This window comes from Carlito syrichta, unplaced genomic scaffold (assembly GCF_000164805.1).
Source record: "Carlito syrichta isolate Samal-C Ts95f unplaced genomic scaffold, Tarsius_syrichta-2.0.1 Scaffold303966, whole genome shotgun sequence".
NCBI classification, from domain to species: Eukaryota; Metazoa; Chordata; class Mammalia; order Primates; family Tarsiidae; genus Carlito; species Carlito syrichta.
In genome coordinates, this window is record NW_007248062.1 from 101515 (window position 1) to 122706 (window position 21192).

Here is a 21192-nt window from a genome sequence, read left to right on the forward strand (position 1 = left end):
ACTTGGAAGGCTGAGGTGGAAGGATTGCTGGAGCCCAGCAGGTCGAGACTGCGGTGGCTGGGAGCGTGCCACTGCACTCCAGTCTGGGCAATAGAGTAAGACTCCAGTCTGGGCAATAGAGTAAAAAAAAAAAAGTATCTGCCCCCTTGATTGACCACTGAAGTTCCACCTTTAGCAAGTCCTTGCCTTGTGTTCAATATTATTGCCCTCTTTCTGGGTTCCTCTCCCAAAATACCAGTTCGTCTAAAGACACTGTTCCTTGCAACATTGGAACAGCCAAACTGAACAGAACATTTTCTACACAGTAGGGGCTTTTGATGCAAAGAGTCCATCCAAATATCTTCTGTAACCTTCACAACCACCTCAGTAGGTAGGCAGAGATCACCCTATTTTATAGATGAGGAACCCCAGACTTACCCTAAGCCCTGCAATAAATATCAGAGCTGATGTGAACCCAGTCCCCCACCCTCCAAACCAAGGCTGATAAAATTATCCCTAGGCCTAACCTCTCTGGCTTCAGAGATACTTGACTCAGGTCTATGATATCTTTTGTTTACCTTAAAATACCCCAGCACCGACAGTGGGACATTTGCTTTCTGTGACTCAGGTAAAGTCATAACCCAGTTAGCCACTGCTCTGCTCATGAGTCCCCAGGGAGGGACAGCTTAAGTTCTAACCAGGAAGCCCCCAGCCCAAAGCTGCTATTGGGGTTCCAGTTATCTCTTTATTGCCATCAACACTTGAGGCTTGGCTAAAGAGCACCAGGAATACTAGAACTGTGTGTGTGTGTGTGTGTGTGTGTGTGTGTGTGTGTGTGTGTGCGCGCGCGCGCACGCGCGCGTGCATGTGTGTGTAAGTGGTTAAATCCTTGGCTTGCCAATAAGCATGATGACTGTTTAAAAAGGGTAAAATTAGTAATATTTGAATTCATAATATAAAGATTGGCTAAAAAATTTTAGAGGTAGTCTCCACCCTTGTTTGGACAGGGTTATAGAATCCAAGAAAGTTAGTACCTGGCACCACCAGAACTGGTTCCGATGCCTGCTACCTAACTGGTCCCATGTCTGGCAACTAATTTTGGAAGCTTCCTAGCTGCCTGTGCCAACTAGAAGGTAACAAAATTCTGCATTGTAGATGTTGGCATATCTGTCTTAAATGGTCAGAGTAGCTGAGAAGACAAGTCTGCTGGGAATCCCTAAACTGGCTTATGACCTAGTCTGTGACTGCTGGCTACTTACATGTTAGATTATCATTGTCTGTGTGCATGCAACACAATTTGCCCTGAAACGTGTCCTGCGGCTGTCACAGTGTGATTCTGCACTCCCTGAGCAGGAACCTTTTCTCTTCTCCACTCCGACTCTCTTGCCTTCTTCCCCTTTCCTAGCTCCTCCCTCTGGGGCTTTGGCCTTGAGCTTGCCCTGCAGCAGCCCACAGACAGCCTCAGGGCTGGAAAGACTCTGCTTTAGGGACATAGATGATGAATGGAAGCCTCCTGTCCATAAACATTTAACACTCAGTTTCCCTCCTACCGGAACTTTTCAGTGTCTGTGCTAGCAGTGACTGGCATTCTGGAAAATTATTTAAAATGTCCTTGAAACATTAAGTGACCATATTCCATCCATTAGAATGACTAAAATTTAAAAAGAGTATAATACCAAAAGTTGGTGATGGTAGGGTGCAACTGATACGATTGTACATCACTGGTAAATGGTGCCACCACTTTGGAGAACTGTCTGGAAGCTTCTAATAGAGTTCAGTAATAGCCTACCCTATGCTCAGCAATTCTACTCCTGGGTATTCTCCCAAGGGAAATGAAAAACACTTGTTGTATAAGTTCTTATATTCACAAATGGACTTGTGCACAGATGTTTGTGGCAGTCCTATTCACAAGAGCCACAAACTGGGAACCCAAATGTCTATTGATGGGTGAATGCCACACCCACAGAATGGAATACTACTCAGCAACAAAAAGCAATGCATGGTTGCTATGAGCAGTGACACAGATGCACCTCAAAGCATTGTTTGGGGCCAGGCGTGGTGACTCAAGCCTGTAATCCCAGCACTTTGGGAGGCTGAGGTGAGAGGATTGCCTGAGCTCAGGGATTCAAGACCAGCCTGGGCAACTTGATGAGATCTCATCTCTCCAATAAATCAAAAAATAAGTCTGGTGTGGTAGCATGCGCCTGTAGTTCCAGCTACTTGGAAGGCTGAGGCGGAAGAATGGCCTGAGCCCAGCAGGTCGAGGCTGTGGTGGTCGTGAGCATGCACTACAGCCTAGGCAAAAAATTGAGACTCTGACTCAAAAACAACAAAAAACAAAATCAAAAAACCACTGTTCTGAGTGAATGAGGCCAGATACAAAAGTGTACATGCTACAGGACTTCATTGACACAAAATCTAAAAACAGGCAAAAATATTCAAACGTTAGAAATCAGAAAGCAGTTACTCTGGGAAAGCAAGAGAAGGAATGAATTGGAAGGGGGTCTGAAGGGCCTTTCTGGGGATGGTAGCATTTTGCAGTCTCTTTTAGGACGTGGTTACACAGGTGCATACAATTGCAAAATAGATCCATTTGGCCATTTATGAATTTACTTTATGTTAATTATCCCTTGATTTAAGACAAGAAACATTTAAATTACTGTTGAAGAACCACAGAAAGGAAAAATACTCTCAGTGGTTCTGTGTGTATGCATTGTGGGTTCTGATCACTCCTGAACCCAGTATGGAGAGGGGAGGTGGAGGAGAGACTCTTGGCAGCAAGGGGGCGATGACATCTCCTGGGCACTTGCCAGGAGGCCCCTTGCCCCGGGGTACAAAGGAAGCAGCAACATCAGCCCCTGAACACAAACGTTCAATGAAATAAAACAACAGAGGCCCCAAAGAAAGCTGCCCCGAGAGTGTGGGATAGATATCAGGCTTTGAGCCAAAACCACTTTCCAAGAAATGCCAATATTTTTGTATTTGGGGATGGAGAGGGAGTATTAAAGCGAACAAGAGCCAAAGTGTGTTGGTCTTTGGACAACAATTGCTGCTCTACTGAGGGGCCACGTGGGAGAGACTTCAAAGTGCTGCTACTGAGACCTCCTCCGTGGGTCTCTTGGATGTGGCACCCATAAAAGCGCCAACTGGAGTGGAAAGTCAGAAGTTCCTTAAAGGCAAAGGTCTCCTATTTCACATGCTGAAGAAGAATCTTCTATTTCCCTAGAAAGAGGCCAGTTACAGTCCGCACCCATTTCACTGTGTTCCACCCTCAAACAGAAAATGGAAGCTTTATGATCTACTGGCAGAGGCATGAGCTTGGGAGTCAGACCAGTGCACAAATCCTGCTGTTCTGTCCCCTTGAGAACTGTGTGTCTTTGGGAAAGTGACTCAGTCTCTCTGAGCTGCAGTTTCCTTGCCTGTGAAATGGGGAAAATGATACCTATTGCTGGTAAAGTTAGAAACTGCCTAATGCCTATTGAATGCTCAACACAATCATTTCTAGGTCCCAAGGGTCTTTCCAGATTGTCTATGTCAACCTCTCATCTGGAGAAGGAATCCCTCCATCCAAATTAGCATTATTTAAAAAAAAACTTTGGACATCATGCGTATATAATTTACATAATCATTATCCTTGGATCATGACATTGTTCCATGCATGGCCCACTTTTTTAGTTTTATTTTAAAATTGTTTGTTTCCGTTGTTAATATCATACCACTTAAAATGTTAAAAAATAACCATGTATAAAGCCATCAGCTTAACTCACACCCAACTTGACAATATGTAGGTCTATTTCTGGAGTTTTTTATTTTATTCCATCAGTCTCTGTCCACCCCTGCACCAGTGCCATGATGTTGTTTTATACTTTCTGAGGATGCTCAGTTCTAACAAGAAAGTAAATCAAGGTAAGTGGATTGAGAGTGACAGGAAGCAGGGGGTAGGGAAGGGTCTATTTCAAGGAAGGTGATCAGGAAAGGCCTCTCTGTTGAGTAAAGATCTAGATGAAGCAAAGAAAACACTATGGCATAGTGGCATTCCAGTGCTCCAAGAAGACGTGTGTGTGTGTGTGTGTTTGTGTGTGTGTGTGTGTGTGTGTGTGAAGGAGGGAAGTGCAAATTTCAGAATGGTAGGAAAGGCAGAGTTTAGAGCATGTTTGGCTTTGGAATTTTTATTTTACAAAGACTATCTAGTACAACCCATTTTACAGATGAGGAACAAGTGCTCAGAAAAAGTGACTTGACCTAGGTCACGCATCTGTATCTACGTAGGGGCAAAGTATATGGGTCTTTGTGACACTGAATTGCCCCTCTAGGTCCTCAAATAATTTGAATTCCACAAAATGCCTCCAAGCAGCTTTCAGGTAATGAGGTGACAAATAGTATACTGAAATGGTGCTCTTCCAAGCAGAAGTTCTTTACCACGCAAAAGAGTATTTAAAGACTAATTAGGATTCTGACATTCTTTAATGGCTAATTCCTTAGGGCCATGTCAAAATCCATGTGAATATTTTCAAATTATTTTCTTATCATAGGCAATATTTATTCTCAAGAGAAAAATCAAAGACATGCTAGTGATGTTCTTTGAAATGTGAGTTGGGTGCTATGAACATATAAGCAGAAGCAAGAATCTGTCTTAAAAACCTACAGATAACTGAGAAATATACAAGTAGTAGAGTGATAATTTTGCATGTATTTTAATACCATCTCTTCAGTTCAATAGATGACAAGAATTCTTATTCCTAATATTGTGACTGTAAATATTAAGGTCAGGAGTTTAATGGTTCACCTACACCCTTTCTTTTGAATCTCTGAGCGGGGTACAAGATAAAAAACAGGAGAGAGACCCGTGACTAAAGACATTTGAGTAAGTCTGACCTGCATTCCCTACTAAACCTTCAGGGTAAATGGATTTCTCAAATCTGTTTTCTTCTTTGGGCAGCTAATCCCTTCCTTCCATGAGATTTCAGCCCCCCCTCCACTCTCTGCCTTGTCTATGGCAACAGACCCACAAACTTTTCCATCTTGTGTCCCCACACTGGGCTCTGATACAACCGCAGAAATTATGACTCAAGAGATCACAATTACTGACTTCCGAGAGCCTGTGATTTCTCCCAGGAGAATAAGCAAATGAGAAGTTCTATGTATTTTCAGAGCAGACCAATTTAGGCTGTTTCTGAATCACACCCAGGCTTTTCTCTGCCTCTCCGTTTTCTTGTGAGGACAACCCCAAAAGTATGCAGATGTGAGAGTGCTAACAGCAAAGGGGCCTGCTCGCCCTTGGCATAGGTAAAAACCATCTGTTTTTAGTTACTTAAGTTGTGTCTCCACAAGACCAAGACAACGTGGTCCAGGAGATGCAACAAAGGTGACTCAAGCTGTTGACCGAAAAGCCGCTGAATGATTCTCTTCCTAAGTGCTCCATCCTAAGCCACTCTGACACTGTGAAAGCATATGATGCTGATAAATCTCACAGGTACACTCACTTGACCCCCAAAGTTCTCCTTTAAGAAAGAAAACACAACACAAAGCCATGGCAAACCCAAGAGAAGTCCTTCTGATATGTAGAGAAGAGGTCCCACTTAATGAAATGAGATGGAGATGCCCAGGTCAGCCCCTGACTGACTGTGTGAATGAGCAACTTCCTCAATCTCTCTCTGCCTCAGTTTCCTCATCTGGAAAATGGGGGCAATTACAGCATAGATATCGCTGGGCTATTAAGGAAAGTGAGATAACGTGCAAAACACTTAGAACACTTCCTGGCATCATAGTAAGCACTCAACAGGGGATAACCATTGTTACTATAATAAAAGATAGGAAGCCAAGGGACTTTCACCATGGGATACTAAATAATTCAAGCAAGAATTATATTTGAAACTGTAAGTATACAATAAATAAGATATTTAAAGGGGGTGATTTTTCTTCTCAGTAGTTTATTCCATGGTAATGGTAACCACAATCAAGTCTAAAGTTACAAGTGTAAGGTCAAGAGCAGTGGAGGTGGGGACCTGATGAGGTCAAATTCTCTGGGATAAAGGGTCTGGAGGGACAATCAACTCTGGCTGCATCAGAGACTCAACAGGGGAGCTTGCAAAGATTCGAAAACCCAGGCCACACCCCAGACGAATGAAATCAGAATCTTTCATAGTAGAGTCTGAGCATGAGAATTTGTTAGAGCTTCCAAGGTGATTCTGATATGCCAGGAGCCAGGAGTGAGGACATCCCCTCCCAAATCTGGACCCTTTTTGCCCACTACATGAATAAAGAGCTTATCCTGGCCTGTTCTCAGGAGGCTCAGACACAGTCTTAATTCTCTTCACAGAGACAAAGAGAAAACCTACCAAGCCCTAGCCAGGGCAGGAATTGATTAATATTTATTTACAGGTCCATAGTGTCTGGTACACCGTCTTGGTACTCAGTCAATAAGTGAATTAATAGATAAATGAATAAATGAATACAGCACAATAGCAAATGTCTGCTGATAAGGAAGGAAATTGGTTAAAAACTTTCTGGAGGGCAATTTATAATCATTCATACCCACTGACCTAGAAAATCTACTTCTTGGAATCACCCCAAGGAAACGCAGGCCCAGGCTGGATTTTCTCCTGAGTGCCTGCAGTGCTGATTAAAGAGACATTCATGGGCTATAGAAGTGAAGAATGGACACTCTAGGGCAAGCATGCTCTTACAATTCCACTTCCATGGGGAGGTGAGACAGGGACATCCTCAGGAACGGCTTATATTTTTTCTTTCACTAGGGTTTGGGATTTGTACAGATTTCAGATAAGAACTCAAGATAGACCCCAGAGTTCAATGGCTTAAGCACTGAAGACAGTCTTCTAGATAGGGGAAAGCTTATAGGAAAGCCCTGCAAGATGGTTACTTAGACCTTAAAAAAAACCAAAAAAACAAAAAAACAAGGCCGGGAATGGTGGCTCACACCTATAATCCTAGTGCTTTGGGATGTGGAGTTAGGAGGAGGATCGCTTGAGCCCAGGAGTTCAAGGTTGCAAGTAGTTATGATCACGCTACTGCACTCCAGCCTGGGAACAAAGTGAGACTCTGTCTCTAAAAGAAAGAAAACTATTGACAGTAAGGCAAAGTCTGATGTCTAATTTTAAGCAGAGCAGCCCCCCCAGGTTGAATTAACTGCAAAATGTGTCCTATGTTGTTAATTATGTGACCCAATCTTACCAGCTAGTAAGAATAAAAGTGTCAGCAATGTGAAGGCTAGTCTGAAACACTGAAGATGGGTATTTAACTTCGGGAGTTACAAACCTTCCCTTTAGATCAGGGTCCTTACCATGCAGGTGGTGAAGGGCCTTATTGACTGTGTATACAATACCAAAATGATGAGACTTTAAAACAGGGACTAGAAGCCAGAGGAACAAATTTTGCAAATATACCTTTAAAAGTCCAACTATCTCATATGAAACTATTAAATGTGTTTGTATGTGTATGTACTTCTTGGTACTTAAGAGAAAATAGAATCATCTTTAAATTTCAAAACATTCCTGGGTAAGGTCACTTATAAGAAGTTTAGTCCAGAAAAAATATTATTCTTGTGTTACAAAATCAAAGCAGTGGGGGGGGGGGAATCAAAGTGAATGATCAGTCAGGAAAAATATGTCAGTTCCAAAATGCTGCAGGAGACTGCACAAAAAGCACGGTAATATTTAAGCTTATGCTAAACATACTTTTTTTCTACAGTCACGTTTCACCAAGTGTAAGTTTCTATATACTTTGTTAAATGTCTCTTTAAGGATTTATTCTGAGGGATTTTATACCATTCTTGGGCTTAAAAGTTCAGGCAAGTTTAAGGGGCTGGGTAGACTTTGAAAGTAAAAGGCCACATGGAGGATAGTCATCAGAACATGGCACTGTGGGGACTGAGATCACCCCTGTGTGCCCTGCTTGGCCAATTTATAAGGATCTGGGTAGTTCTCATGAGTCATAGGCAGCCCAGGGCCTCAGCCAACCATTCTGCAATGAACATGGGTCACAAATCACACAATGGCCCAGAGGCTATGTGTGTGTGTCTGGACTGATATTGTCCCACACTGGAAAATCATCAAAGGGGTTAATGGTAGGCACATAATGACATCTTCGATACCAAAGATGTCAACACCACTACAAACATCACTGTGACCATTGCAATAAGTATTTTACTGAAGAAAAAATAAACGAATAATTCCCTGAAAACTGACCAAAGCAGTGTTAAGAAATCTTATGAATTATTGATCTCCTTGAATGCAAATGCCTACTCCTTGGTGTAACTGTATGTTCTAAAACCAAAAGGCAAAGGAAACAGCTGTTCTCCGACTGTCCATTGAAACTGTTCTTGTTAAGGTCACATTGACCTCCATGTGGCCAGATCCACTGAGAGACTCTCTTGGCCCTCATCTTACTTATCTCAGCAGTGTTCAACACAGTTGACCATTCCCTCCTTTTAAAACATAAATCAGATTGTTTTACTTGTCTGCCATAAAACTCTCCAAGGCGTCTAATTGTACTTTAAAATAAAAGTCAAGCCCTCAGAACGCTATCTGATCTGGCCCCACTTTAACCCTTTCAAATCTAGTCTTCAATCATTTTCTTCCTCTATTAGAATACTTCTTTTCCTAGAGGATCCCAAGCTCTTTCCTGTCTCAGGGCCTTTGTACTAGCTGTTTCCTCAGCTGGAATGCTTTTCTCACAGCAGGCTCCTTCTCAGATGTAAAGTCTCAAATCAAAATAGTCTCCTTAGAGAAGGTTCTATGACCATCTGTAATAGCTACCACCTCCATTTCAGTTTTTCTTTCTCATATTAATCTTGTATGTCTTTTCTTAGCACTTATCATGTTGGCAAACTATCTTTTTTTCTGTTTACTGTTTCTAGTCTGTCTCTTCCACCCCATCTGGGATGTAAGTTCCTTGGGGACAGAGACCTCACTTGCCATGTTCATTGCTGTATCCACAGCACCTAGAAAAATACCTGATTCATAGATAATGCTTAATGAATATTTATTTGGAGGAAAAAAGGGAGGGAGGGAAGGAGGGAGGACAATGCTCTCAACTAGCATGCCCAAAGACTGGTAGATACCACTAAATCTTGAATAATAGGTTCAATTAATTTTGGCTATAGCTGAAGATATAGAGAGCTGCTGTTGTCATATGGGATGTTGAATTGATGCAGGGTAACACAGCATTCAACTTATGGTGAGTAAGAAGCATTGCATATGGATGCTAAGGCCAGATGCAGTATCCATTGGGATAAAGAGGACTTGACTTTATTAGAATTGACTTTGAGACTATAATAGGAAGGCATGGCCAGGGCAATGGACTCTGCTCCCACAGTGCCCCCCTAATGCTGAGAGGGAGGGAGCGAGTCCTGTGAGCCCTTGAAGGCCAGAAAATCATGGCTCAGAACCCCACCTAAGTTGCTGTTGGCCCATAGCCAAACCTGAGTTCTTGGAAGGTAGAGGTAGGGACTTGTTCAGCATTCAATAATCATTTGTTGAGTGGCCATATTTAAGAGGGCTTCTGCTGTTGCCTCCTCCTCCTCCTCCTCCTCCTCCTCCTCCTCCTCCTCCTCCTTCTGCCTCTGCCTCTGCCTCTTCTTCTTCTTCCTCCCCCTATTGTTGTTATTGTTATTATTATTATTACTATTATTATTACAGGTGCTCACTCTGTCACCCAGGCTGGAGTGCAGAGACACAAGCCCTCCTGGGATCAAGTGATCCTCCGGTTTCATCCTCCCGAGTAGCTGGGACTACAGGCTCACACCATCATGCCTGGTAATTTTTATTTTTTGTGGAGATGAGGTTTCTTAAGCTGGTCTTGAACTTCTGGGTTCAAGCAATCCTGTTGCTTCAGCCTCCCAAAGTGTTAGGATGACAGGCATGAGCCACTGAGCTTAGCCTCATTCATATTATTTATGTTTTATTTACAAGACACTTGCACACAGTGTTTATTATGCACCAAGTACTCTTCTGAATGTCTATAAATATTCTTCAATCTTCACAAACACCACTACAGGGGAGACAGTGTTGTTATTACTACTTTACAGATGAGGAAACTGAGGCATGAAAAACAAAAGGGAATTTGCTACTCGGTGGCAGAGCTGGGACTTGAACTTATTGTAGATAGTCTTGACTCCAGAGACCATGCTTTTAAACACTATCCTGTGCTATCAAGAGTGTCTAGGGCCACAGCACCATGAACCAAGGACAGGTGGAAGGAATGGTAGCATGAGGAAACGGTAAATGGGGAAGGTGGGGACTTACCCCTTAAAGGAACATGGAGTGGTGAAATCCCACACACTTTATACACCACTTCCTGGTGTCACCTCTGCTGACTGAGGAACAGTGAGGAGTTGAGAACTTGGCCTTATTTCTAACCAAGTTCCTTTAACCCCACAGTTGATCTCTTCTCCTGTTCCTGTTTCTAATCTAGTTCTAGATCAACAATTCTCAATTCTGGTTCAATTCTGTCTTTGCTGCCAAGGGGACACTTGGCGAATACTAGGAACATTTTTGGTTGTCACAACTTGGGGGGTTTCCACTGGTATCTAGTAAGTGAAGGCCATGGGTACTGCTAAAGATGCTACGAACCACAAGACAGGCCCCTCAGCAAAGAATGGTCCAGTGCCAAATGTCAGAAGTGCTATGGATGAGTCACCCTGGTGGTCCAGCTACCACCTTTCAGAAAATTAACAAGAATGGGTGGTAAGGCCTTCAAGGACAGGCCCGTCTGTGAATCCCTGAGAAATACCAACCTGGACCCAACTGCATCTCAATAAAAATGCAGGGAAGAGGCAAAGACCTTTCTACTTCCCTGCCTCTCTCTCTTGATTCCTGGAACCACAGCTACTCCCTCCTGCCTAGAAGCTAAGAACAGCCCTGGCCCACATGGCACACAGCAGAGGCTGCTAATACCCACTTCCTTTGGCAGCTTCTTAATGCTCTTGGCTTGGAATTTGGTATTCCTCGAGCCCTTTTGCTTAATTACATTCTAGAGATGAGGGGAAACCTATGCATAATTCAGAAATGAACAGCCCTACCTTTGATTCATCTCAAATATGCCAAATCAGAGTAGTACCATGCTACTCCTCCCAACTGATTATGGGAATCTCTGCAGAAACAAGTGGACCATGAGTCCAGCTGGGACTAAACTGGATCTTTAAGCTGGAAAAGAAAATTTAGAATGCCCTATAAGGATGATAAAAAAGAAGAAAACTCAGATCAGACTTAGGATGGAAGAGAGTAGGGAAGCTAGGTAGTTTGGTAAACCCTGAAGGCCTGAACTTGACTTCAAGCTCTGTCCCAGAGCTCTGCAGCCTGGGATCATCACTCTACTTTTCCTGGTGGTTAGGGAGCCCCCATAAATGTACTGGAAGTGTCAGTGAGAGAGGCCGTAAAAGGGCCTCATGCATGTGGATTAGAGTAAAGCCTCATTGAATTTTTGTTTATTTACTTGCCAACGTTCATCCTTTTATTCACTTATCACCATTTATCCTTTTAACCATCTCAACACCCAAGAGATCCAAAAGTTATTTAAGTCTCTAGCTCACCAACCGAGAAGCAGTTGGATGTCCTGAGCACTCAGTAGAATCATAACGAACAAAAATAAACTTTGAGAAGCACTGTATGTGACTTGATTTGCAGTCATTTTGAGGAATTCTATAGTTGATTGGATTTTAAAATTGGGCTTCAGTTAATGAATAAATGCACCATCCAGAGTCAAGAGCATGTACTGAAGTGCTATTTCATGGCCATCTGTGTGGCAAAAAATATTGCCTAGGATGGTATGTAGGATCCTGTTCAGATAAATAAATCAGATCAGCAGTTCTCAAACAGAGCTAATTATCAAAATCAACTGGGGAGCTCTCTGAGCTCGCAGATTATCCATTTGACCCCCAAGAGCTTATCCAATACACCTAATGGGGTCCAGAAATGTCCAGGTCCCAAACTCTAAGATCAGCTGGGTTTAGGACCTCTTGACAAGGTTTCTAAATTGTGTGAAGCCGTTCACCAAGTGCCAGGCAACAACCCATGATCCTTAAATCTCTTCCAAAACCCTCAACCAGGATGTTTTGCACACATTGTTTGAGGCTGCATTTGCTTTGACATCTAAGAGAGCATTCTTAGATATGAGATTTGTTTTCCTTCCAGCAAGATGCTCTGCATCACTACTACCAATTAGGCAAGTTCATTTAAAAGCTTTGAATCCATACTTTCAAAATTCCACCCTTTGCTCGTCCAACTTTATGTCTAAACAGTGCAGCTGATGGCTGTACAGTTCCATTTATGAATTCCACTCTTATGAATGTACTTCCAAAATTGTTTCAGAATTTCTTTGTCTGGGTAAGCCAGGACTGCTGGTTTTAATAAGAACATGGTTTAAACATAGTTATCCAGGTCACTGATATTTCATGGCTTCCCAGGACACGGACAGCACCCAGTACCCAGAGAGTACCTTCTCTTTGTAAAACAAACACTACCCTCACACACCCCACTCCATCTTTTCCTTTTACAAAAGGATTCCTGCCACACTCCCCTCTCACACATTTTTTTCTTTAGAAAGTATAATATGGCTTAATAGAATGAAAACTGAGGCTAGGTCAAGTGAAAAGCAAGTCCTGCCTCTGGTTAAAACTCATCAACATCACAAAGTGATTCACAATAGTGTCTAGCAAAATGACTTGCACACAGTAGGTGCTCAATCACCAACTGAATGAATTCAAGTATTTGGGCAAATGTTTGTACCTCCATTTAAGAAAACCCAAATGAAAATCCTCTGAACAACTGCAACATTCCATAGCATTCACATCTGAGAACGTGCTTTATTACATAATCAACAAAGTAAAAAGAACTTTATTTTTAGCTACTGGACTTTGCAGGAAGACTGAAGTCCCATTTAAACTTCTCTTTCATCCCTAACCTTCAAATGACACTCCCATGATTTGCTTCTTTAATTTGTTTTTTATATTAAAAAAGACTCAGTTAAAGATGGCCTCGAGCATATTTAAAACAATACAAAACAACAAGAGAAATAAACCAGATGGCAAAAAATCATAAATCAGGACAAGCCGTGCTGAACAAGCTACAAAGGAAGGCATCGTCAAACTGTAAAGGCACTTTGTTCCTCATGGATAAGTCTCCATTATTGCTTCCTTGCAAAGGAAAGCTCGGAGGTCATCCAGAGGAGGGTGGTGTCGTCCCTCCTCGACCTGTCACAAGTCAAACTGGAAAGAGCTGCATGACAGTTGAGAACCCCCAAAGGGTCAGTACTCAGAGCAAGTAGGTGGAGCGTTACTTCCCAAATGATAGAAAAATAATGGTTTGGGAGAGTCTTTGTTTTAATTGAATGATGGCAAAGGTGAGGGAAAAGAAAGAAATTGACCCAGTATATCTGAGCTGTTTCTAACACATGATGAAAACAATAAAAAGTCTTCTCTCAAAACACCATACTCTCCTGTCTTTTTTACAGGCATCAATAAAAGGACACACCTTACAGAAACATAACTGGCACTCTCTAGGTTGAGGAAGACAAGAAAGAGATGCTAAAATTCATGACCCAAGCCAGGCTCGGTGGCTCAGCCTGTAATCCCGCGCCTTTGGGAGGCTGAGGTGAGTGGATTGCCTGAGCCCGTGGGTTCGAGACCCGCCTGGGCAGCGAGACCTCATCTCTACAATAAATCAAAAAATCAGCCGGGCGTGGTAGCGCATGCCTGTAATTCCGGCTACTTGGAAGGCTGAGGCGGAAGGATCGCCAGAGCCCAGCAGGTCGAGGCTGCGGTGGCCGGAAGCAGCCACTGCACTCCAGTCTGGGTAACAGAGTGAGACTTTCACTCAAAAAAATAAATAAATAAATAAAAAAAATAAAATTCATGACCCTTCTTGCTTGGCTATGTCTCTGACACTGGACTAAATGTTTGAACCTTTCCATGGAGATAGGGCTTTTAATTTGGGGAGATTTCTTTGTTTTATTGGATCTCTGTGATAGTTGGGTGGAAAGTACAATATTCAGGGGTTATTTTACAGAGCTAGATATAGATATATATCAACCTGCATTGGGCTGGCCTTTCAGCTCTTACAACAGCTGAAAGACGGTGGCGCGCAGTGAGACTCAACACCCGTGAAGGCCAAGAGATTTCATGGGATGAGCGCGGTGGCTACAGAACCTGAGAAACAGGCTGCAGCATGGAGGCAGGGGTGTGGCAGGTTTTATAGAAATTTAAAGCGACCTGTCGGGTACCTATTGGTTGGTGGGTGAGGCATTTTTGGGATTGGCGGGGGCTTTCGCGGGCGCGGGAACGGTGGGCTTTGTTGTGGAAGAAGAACCCGGAAAGCCTTGTCCAAGCCTCCATGTTAGTTTGTCCGGGCGCCTTCTTAGGCGGAAGCACCATTTTAGGTGGGGGCCACACCTAGGCTTAGCCTTTGGAGGGGGCGGGTTCCTCGTGGCTGGCTGGGGCCTTTCAACAGCTGCCATACATTTCTAGTGCACTGAAAAGCTTTTTTTTTAAAGTCAACAATAACTAAGCCTCTTAGGCAAGAGTACATGTCCATTACTTTTAGATACTTAGGAATACATGCTGTTATGTTGTAACACAACATGCAGAAAATCTGGCACTAATTTTTTCTACCCTGGAGCCCTGTTTGCACAAATACTGAATTATTAACCCCAGAACATCATCCTTGTCCCCCTCCCCATTTTATCCACATGACCTGGAAAGATGCAGAAGATTTGCCAGGGCATGCTTGTCAATGTGAATTTATGGGCACGGACAACGCCAAGGCCTCCTGTTCACTACACACTGAATGCTTTGCACCACCCAATAGGGATTCTCTGAGTGGGAGAAGAAATATGGCTACGTGACTGTGGATCTGAGCAGCACAAAGGGATTACATCAATAGACCTAAATCTTTCTATTCCCTTGGCACCCTTACCCTCTTTGTTCCACAGCTATTATGAGTGCATCAGAGTTTGCTGTAAATTGCTTTTCTGAAAAGCTCTAGAACTTTGTGGATATGCTAAGAAGATAAGGAACCAGTAGTGGATTGTCTCTCCCACCTGCTTCCACAGCCTCCAGTACTTTCCCAATTAAAGCACTGATTGCCTTATTATCCCTATCAAAGCTAGCTCTGCACTGTGTTGTAATCACTTCTTTAAATCCCGCTTTTCTTACTAGAGGAAGGACTCCGGAAGGAGGGCAGGAATCACTACTGCCTTGTCAGTTGCCACTCTATCCTCCAAACCTGGTAGGGTACATGGTCTGTAATAGAAGTTCAACTGTATTTGTTAACTGAATGTGCAGATAAGTGAGGGAAAAGAACTCCCTCTTCTAGGGTGTCCAACTGTCCAGTTTTGCCAGGACTGAGGTAATTTCCAGGCCCTGAGACTTTCAGTGCTCAAACCAGGATAGTTCCAGGCAAATTGGTATAGTTAAACGGTGACCTCCTGGATTTTTCTGCACCACCAGATCCAGGTTGCAGACCCGCCCTCCCCTCCCAGAAGTTCTAAACCCTGTCACACCTGCACGTACTGCTGCTCACCTCACCCATTAGCTGGAAGGAGGGGGCCATCTTCTAAGTGACATCCTTTGTGGCCCATTTCTGTTCAGTGACAAATGCCTAGCCATGCTTCTTTATGAGAGGCGATAATGGTTTATTTATTTCCCAGATTCAGAAAATGGTGAAGTGTCAGGATAATTGGGAGAGATGCTCAAACTTAAGTTGTGTCCCTGAGTCTGCCCAAAAGTGAGCATGGTGCCAGATATCTGGTCACTCCAGATGAGAAACTGCTCCTCTTCCTTCCTGGTTGCCTGAAAACCCAGCACGGGTCCCACCTGCCCATCTATTTGCAAAGCTCACCTCCCTTTCTCTCATATCAGGGTTAATAGAGGTGAGACACTTAAGGACCTGCTCACCCCACAACTCTGCTGGGAACGTGTTAAGGGAAGATAAAGCTGGTTGGAGTCTTAGGGAAAAGATAAGCAAAGTCCTGCCACTCAGGGTCCAGAATTCTTGTCTATATGGAAAGTGGCCATTGGATTTTGCCACCCGTTTGAAACAAGTTCATCCAAGGCATGTAATTCCTGCTTATTTCTAGTATGCTCTTCTATCTAGACTATCTGGAAAATATAAGTTAAAACTGAAGGCAAGGAACAAACCAGAAACACATGTCCTTCTATAATACATTAACCGTGCTATATTCATATAATAGAATAGTACAGGGTAATAACAGAGAATGAACTACTGATATAAGCCACAACACAGATGAATCTCAAATATATTACACTAAGTCAAAGAAACCAGACACAGAAGTACCTCCTGTATGATACATTTTATATAAAGTCCAAAACCAAACAAAACTGATCTTTGTTGTTAGAAGTTAGGGTAGTGGCTACCTTGAGAGTAGGAGGGTTATATTGATTAGGAGAACTTTTTGCAGGAACAGAAAAGTTCTGTACCTTGATTTGGGTGACAGTTATATGAATGTACACATTGGCAAAAGTTCCTTAATTCGTATATTTAAGATGAGTTCACTTTATACCTCAATTAAAAAACAAAACAAAACCAAAGTACAAAATCAACAGAGGAGATACTTGCTTTAAGCCTGGTCCAGCAAGTCATGTCATTTGACTCCAAGGAAAACATTCTTACCTCTTCTGTAAGTACATTATTCTACCTACCTGCTTTGGCTGTCAAATTAAATTAGATAAAACTGAGTGGGGTGGTTGTTCAATCTCATTTGTTAAATGTATGCTCGACAAAGGCAATGCTGTCAATCCCAATGAAATTAAGGTTTGTCAAATGACGAAACTGATGCGTGTGTGTGTGTTTTTTAATAAAAGACAGATTTCTGCATTTAGGACTCACTCTCAAATATCTTTCTAGCAGCTGTACCTCTCAGCCTATTAGTCAAGGGCAGGCACCCAGCCAGCTGTTTGGTGGAGTCGACTTCTCCATACATGATCATTTCAAAGGTCATGTATATGCTAATTTACTACCTGGTTGTTATTTAAGAGGATTTTATTACATCATATTATGTTGATTTATTCTTTCTCCTCCTCCAGGAAATTCTGGATTCTAGAGCACCCACTGGCGGGATAGCCCTGGGTGAGTATGAGACTTCAAAGAAATCACTGTTGTCATTTTTCACATTAAACAGGAACACACACAAGCAATATGCTTTGGCTGGACATAATTATGATCACCATTGTCTAGAACTAGAAGAGAGAAGTGTTTTCAACAAAAATTATTCATATTTTTTTAAAAAAAGAAGAGAGCAAGCATGAAAGACACCCACATGCTCTATCTAAGAACATACTTTAACAATAGCAATGCTCATATAGTGAATTGACAATGTCTAGGCCTTTATAATTTGACTCAATTTTCTTTTTTTCCCTTGGGGGCAAACTAACGGTTTCACTCTTTTATTATAAGGCAATGCAGTTTCATTTTCTATGGGTTCTGTGAGGTCCACAGTATCCTTAAGTTGGAATCATGTGGGAAAAGAATGAAACACCAAGAGGAGAAAAAAAAGAGGTTCAGGAGAAGGCCAGGATAAGAGAGGTGAGGTGGCAATTGTAAGGCAGCTTACAGGAGGGGAGGGTGGTGTGTTGATGGAAAGAGATCGCGTATACAAGGCCATTTCATATGGCAGGAGTTACAGAAGTGGTTTCTGTGGTGGTGGCGCAGGGAGGAGAGCTGTGATGAAAAAGGCAAATAGGAGAGAGCCACAAGAAGAAGGGCCTGGAGAGATCAGGTCCCGATAAAAGCCCTGATTTGTTTTCAAATGAACATCTCTGCCTCATTTACTTTTCAGTAGCACCTGTAATCTGTGAGACCTCCCCCACATGTGTTCATGTTGGAGAAAAGACTGACTCAAGCACAAAATCGTCAGTGAGTGATCACCATTGTTCTGCTCAAATGTCACATGCAGGCACCCATACGCTGCCATTCAGAAATCTATTAGCAACATAGCGAAGTCAGGAACTTCCGTGACCTACTTTTACCAGACAGTGGATGCTTCTAATTCTGCAATCAGCGAAACAGCAAAGCAATTAGAAAATGTGTGTGGCGTGGTGCCGGATCATATCAGGCAAATACAGCTGCTGAGGAAAGGTTACTAGAATGTAACTTAAACAGCTTGTGTGCTTCTAAATTTGCCCCAGGTAGTGAGGGGCACCAGGCAAAAGGGAGTTCTGCAAAAAACCACACTCCTCCCTCCACCAACCCAACCTTCATATAGCCTGAGTTATATCTGTGCCCTCAGATTCCCCCCACCTCAGTCCTTCCTGCCCTAACTGTGCCCTCCACATAGATGAACCAAGATCTGTATCTGCATTTGACATCTTGCCCTCTTTAAATGCTGAAGGGCTCCAGATCACCCCCCAATGAGATAGGTACGTGTGTTTATCCTTCCAGAACCACAAACTCAAACGCAAATCATCAAATGTAATAGCTAATTATATCCCTCTGCCCTAAGTCCCACCCCTTCCTCCTCTGTTCTCTTTCTTAAGTTATATGGAAAAATACCCCGCCAAGAAAAGATGAAAAATAAACTGGACAAACCACTTTGTGCATTAGGATTTTTCTCAAAAAAGGGATTCATTGTAGAATTCGTTTTAAAGTGTTCACACCTACATTACAACTGCATTTTTGAAAATCAAAAAAGAAAAAAAGTTCAATTAGGAGCCCTATGCCTCAACAAATCAAAACTATTTATTTGATTTTATTGCTTTGTTTTTTAAAGGAAACCACCTATCACAGCAGAGATATCTCTTTTTTGTCTCTTCCTTTCTGCTCTGTATTTTATGATAAGCCATTTTTCTCAGGGATATAGAGCCGCTTAGAATCCCCCTAAATAGCGTGGCCACCCCCAATTCTCACCTCTCCAACTCCCAAGTCAAATGATTCCATTTTCCCACACCTTTCTGCAGTTACACTGCTATAAGCACAGTATTAGGCGTAACAATGATGGGGAGCAATGGGACGAAGGCTGTCTGCCTTCATTGAAGCTTGAAAATTAAATACTACAGATACTCTTTGACTTACGACAGGGCCATATCCTGATAAACTCACTGTAAGTTGAAAATATCATGAGTCCAAAATATATTTAATATGCCTAAACTACTGAACATCATAGTTTAGCTTACCTTGGTGTAAACTCAGAACACTTTCATTAGCCTGCAGTTGGACAAAATCATCTAACATCAAGCCTATTTTATAATGAAGTGTTGAATATCTCATGTATTTTATTGAATACTGCACTGAAAGTGAAAATCAGAACGGTCATGTAAACAAGTATTCAAAGAACGGTTTCTATGGAACGTATATCACTTTTGCACCACTGTAGAGTTGAAAATCGTATGTTGAACCAGCATATATAGGGAACCAGCTGTATTTGTCATGGTCTTTCCTTGAGTCAGCCCCTAATCACAAATTTCTCCACAGCAAAGATATCTAGCAATGGCTTGGCTGAACCCCAGAGTAGGCAATGCAACCCGTGCTATGAAGTTTGCAAAATTCCCAAGCAAAATTACTCTATGTGCTAGAGAGCATGTTTCCTTGGAGAGGAACATGGTTGAGTCTGGAATACCCTGAAAGCAGACCCTGAGACCAAGGTGCATATAGTGCATGTAGGAAGGGATCTCAGGCAGCACCCATGGAGGAGTGGGGAAGTGAGCCGGGAAGAGAAGGCAACCAATTCAAGGTGCGTTCATGAGCAACTGACTGATGTAGACAACTGGAGCTTGATCCCACTGGAAGTTAACCTCAGGGCTATCCCCACTGAGCAGGAGGAAGCTGAGGCATCTGTCTTCCAATTCATCGGGACATAAACTCCAGAGCTTCTTGCTTGCCCCATGTCTCAGTCAACCATGTTTCCAGGGCCAGTACTGAAGTTTTGAAGCAGAGCACCTCAAGGGTTCAAAGTAAGTACACAGGCAGTGGAGGTGAGTGCCTGGGGCATGGAGGTCATTCCTGATAGCTTCTGCTACAGAGGGGATCAGTCAAGGGCAGACACCAAAAGGTTGCATGGGTGAATCCAAATGTGCAGGTACAGGCCTGTTTGTTTCTCTTGCTTCACTCCATGAAATCCTGGTGTTCTGTGGACAGGCAATAGACTGGATTTTCCTAAGATCTGAGCTGCCTATAAGTAAATTGGGTGTCTTTAGAAGTTGTCTGCACCCGGCCTTATGGGGCTCTCAATGGGAAAATATTGGTGCTGGAACCAAAATCACAGCTCACAGAGCCTGAAGCAGTTAAAGGCCCTTCCAAAGACCCCAATTTACACCCAAGGAGCAATTGAATCACTAGGAAACCTGGATTCATAAATACCAAAATCCTCAGAGACGTTGACTGTTTGGCAGTAGACATCCATGTCCAGACAAGGCTGCCACCCTCCTCAGTGTGACATTCTGTTCACCCAAAGGTGAGAGATAGTCAGATTCAAGACAGGCCTTATGCAAGTTGACTGCTTCATGCTTCCTAGGAAGCCTGCTGGAGTAAGTTGGGAGTTTTGTTGTTGGTGTTATTGTTGGATTTTTGGCGGGGGGTTAATTTTGCAAGCTCTGTCTTTGTCAAATGCTACCACAGGCAACATTAAGACAGCTCTACATATGGTCACCAAAAGACATGTTCAAGGATATTTGTAGAAGCTTATTTGCAATAGCCCCGAACTGGAAATCACCCAGATGTCTGTCAGCAGCAGAATGGATAAACAAACTGTAATACATTCATACAATAAGATACAGCAATAAAAGGAAGAAACTACTGATACAGGCAACAACATGGATGGATCTCATAAGCATTATGCTAAGTGAAAACAGTCAGACACAAACGACTGCATACTGCATGATTCCATTCACATGAATTCTAGAACAGACAAAACTAATCTATAGGGACAGAAGTCAGACTAGGTTTTGCCTTTGGGGGATATTGACTAGAAAGGGAATCAAGGGAACTTTCTGGGGTGCTACAACTGTGTTCTATCTTGATCTGGGGGGTGGTTACACGGGTGAATACATATGCACTTAAAACCCATCAACATTAAAGAGTTGTGTACTCTTTGCACTGTATGTTTTATATATACTTGAATAAAAAGTCAAAGTAAATGAATAGAATAACAATTTTAAAGAATAATAATAAAATGAGACATTTCTAGAGAATATTGTCTCCCTCTCTCTAACTGTGACCAGTGGGAGCTTAAGCCCTTTCCTAGAACTTG

General features: G+C 42.6%; 1 protein-coding gene across 6 annotated transcripts in view; it reads right to left on the reverse strand.

The window, feature by feature from the left end:
- Positions 1-21192, reverse strand: part of RAI2 (retinoic acid induced 2) — a 62081-nt gene that overhangs the window by 17704 nt on the left and 23185 nt on the right. For 2 of the 6 annotated variants that reach the window (XM_008059233.2, XM_008059236.2), the window contains exons 2-3: positions 20260-20462; positions 12433-12435 (exon numbers count right to left, since the gene is read on the reverse strand). The exons of 3 other annotated variants lie outside the window; for them this stretch is intronic. The gene's annotated coding sequence lies outside the window, so the exon portion shown is untranslated. Of the gene's footprint in view, positions 1-12432; positions 12436-20259; positions 20466-21192 lie in introns of all 6 variants that reach the window. One more of the 6 variants, XM_008059234.2, reaches the window with a different exon arrangement.